At 37.4% G+C, this 3030-nt stretch overlaps 1 non-coding gene across 1 annotated transcript; it reads right to left on the reverse strand.

Moving 5' to 3' along the window:
- Positions 1 to 2704: 2704 nt before the first annotated feature.
- LOC133766121 (small nucleolar RNA SNORA5) lies at positions 2705 to 2816 on the reverse strand. The gene has a single exon (XR_009866672.1). It is a non-coding gene; the product is annotated as a small nucleolar RNA SNORA5 (small nucleolar RNA).
- Positions 2817 to 3030: the final 214 nt, after the last annotated feature.

The following is a 3030-nucleotide window of genomic DNA, read 5'->3' on the forward strand; positions in this document are numbered from 1 at the left end:
CAATGGCATTTGGTTATTTACAACTCCATTTGGATATAATTTCTTGGTTTTGGAAAAAATAAAACTCTTTTCTAATTATGGAAGAAATACTCCCTCAATCTTCCTCATTAGGGTAATTTGGAAAATTTAGGAAAAGTCAAGAAGGAAATAAAAGTTTCCACAATCCAAAGATAACTACAGTTAATGTTTTGGTGTATTTACATTCATTTTTGTTATATGAGTTACATTATTTAACATTGTTTCTTTTTAAAGATTTATTTTATTTATTTGAAAGTCAGGGTTACACAGAGAAAGAAGGAGAGGCAGAAAGAGAGATAAAGGCCTTCCATCCACTGGTTCACTCCCTAACTGGCTGCAATGGCCAGAACTGCGCCAATCCAAAGCCAGGAGCCAGGAGCCAGGAGCTTCTTCCTGGTCTCCCATGAGGGTACAGGGCCCCCAAGGACTTGGACCATCTTCCACTGCTTTCCCAGGCCATAGTAGAGAGCTGGATTGGAAGTGGAGCAGCTGGGACTCGAACCAGCCCCCATATGGGATGACGGCACAGTAGGCGGTGGCTTTACCCACTATGCCACAGCACCAGCCACCTACTCAACAGTTTTCAAAAAGGTTTATTTATTTATTTGAAAGGTAGAGGCAGAGAGAGAGAGAGAAAGAGAGAGGTCTTCTATCCACTGGTTCACTCCCCAAATGGCTGCAAGGCCAGAGCTGGGCTGGATCCGAAGCCAGAGCTTAGAGCTTCTTCTGGGTCTCCCATGTGGGTGCAGGGGTCCAAGGACTTAGGTCTTGTTCTTCTGGTTTCCCAAGTGTGTCAACAGGGAGCTGGATCAGAAGTGGAGCAGCCAAGTTTGGAACAGGTGCCCATATGGGATGTTGGCATCCCAGGTGGAGCCCAACCTGCCTAGCCACAATGCTAGCCCCTACTCAACATGTTTTAACTTCACATTATAACATTAGCCTTTTACAATGCTATTACATATATTTCAAAAATCTCAATTTTAATAACTAATATTTGAATGTATTGCTATAGCTTAAGTTATTTTTACCAACAGTCAATTGTGAACTTATTGGTTGCTTCTAACTTTTGTCTTGATAAATAATGGTAAAAATAGATAATGTAATTACCTAGATCTATGTAAGTTTTGAATATTACTTCCTTATTGTTTCTAGCAATGTGTGAAAAGGTTAGAAACTTAAAATCTCACAATACTTATACTGCTCTATTTTGCATTGCAAAACCGCTTCCCATCTAAGTTTCTACTAGTAGTATGTTAGACAGTTAATTTCACTCTTTCCAAAAGCAATGTTGTAAGTTTTCATCTTTGCTGCTTTGATAGGGTAAATCATGTCTCATTGTTTTCATCTGCTGTTGTCTACATACTAGCAGAGTTGGTTTTCTTCTGTATCCATTTGTTTTTCATATTTTTACTTCACTGAAATGTATGTTATTATCTTTGATCCCATTTCCTATTGGAACTTTAGTGTTTTCATAGTGACTATTTTTAAACATGTGACAAGGTCCATAGGAAAATATAGCATGTGGTTGTTTAATTGCTGAGTGTTTGTAATTGCTCCACCTTTACCTGTCTCTCTCCCATTCATCATGGCCTTACTCATAAGAAGGAATGCTGACCCCATGGATTAGAGTATGGTATGGTGAGAGAATACAGGCTACATTGATGTACATAATAACAGGTGCGTAAATATATACCGAGGGTATATATTCAGATTTTCCCAGTTGGTATAACATATTAATTGGTTGAGATTCCAAATGTAGGTATTCTTTCATGAGAGTACTTTAAAATTTAATGAAAAAAATTGAATTAAAGTTTTTTTTTAAGGAAAAAATTTTGAAACCCACACATAGTATTTTATAACCAAATACAATTTCAACGAACTTTCTGAAGACTCCTCATATAGAGCCGTAGAGTAAGAATCTACACAGGCATTATAGGAAGTAGATAAAGTTACTGATGGAACTTAGACCAAAGATAGTCCTTTCCTATTTGGGAACACTGTTTTCTTTAACCAAATCCTGCAGGTAGTCTCAGACGCACATATGCTCTAATGAGGTTTGAGAGAGCACCCTCCCCCACAGTGAAGCAGGTGACTTGGGTCAATGCTGGCAATCAGTTGTCACAACAGGAAGTCTTCTCATATCATTTATATTATTACCATGCTTTTGGACATCTAAGTAAGTCTCTTTTATCTGTATATCTCCATAGAGTTAAATTCACAGATGTATGAATATGTATGTTTGGAGGGACCCAAGTTCATCTTTCCTTTCTGAGAGTATTTGAGTGGTGTCAGTATTTACATTTAATATGAAAATAATTATTGGATGAATGGTTTTTCATGTTAAGGTTTTTCATGATGAAGTGATGATCTAGGATGATTGCTTTCTCTCCACATTCCCCAATTATTTCCAGAGCCATCATGGGGAAGCTCATTCCTTCCCTGTTAGTATATGATACATAGGCCTAATTGTACATTTTGAATATTTATTTTAATCTGGTGACCATACTGCTTTTAACATTTAATTAGAATGTTGTATTATTCTCCTGGATTTTCTAAACAGAGATGTGTACCCCCTATAGCTAGAAATACAATATCAGAAAGATAAAATCAACTCCATTTATGTATATATATATATATATATATATACATGTTTTCCTATCTTTTATTTATTTATTTTTTCTTTTCTCACTGTCTGTGACCAGATGTATCCATGAGCGCGAGCTGGGGGGACAGGACCCATAAGTCACAACTCCACAGCCTTTTGGGCCAGCACCTGCCACAGACAGGTGTCTGCAGCATTTTTAAATATTTTGGTCGAAAGATATTCCAGGGAAAGTTTTGGGACGGATTGCAGCTAACCAGTGACACTTCTGTTTAACTCTGTAATAACACAAGGCTGTACACTGAGACCACTTTTGTTGGGGAGACATGACAAATGTCATTTCATCTACTCATTAACTTCATGAGGAAGGCGTCATTAGTACAGAACACATTTAACCCCAGTTAAGTACA

Source organism: Lepus europaeus, chromosome 8 (genome assembly GCF_033115175.1).
Source record: "Lepus europaeus isolate LE1 chromosome 8, mLepTim1.pri, whole genome shotgun sequence".
Classification (NCBI taxonomy): domain Eukaryota; kingdom Metazoa; phylum Chordata; class Mammalia; order Lagomorpha; family Leporidae; genus Lepus; species Lepus europaeus.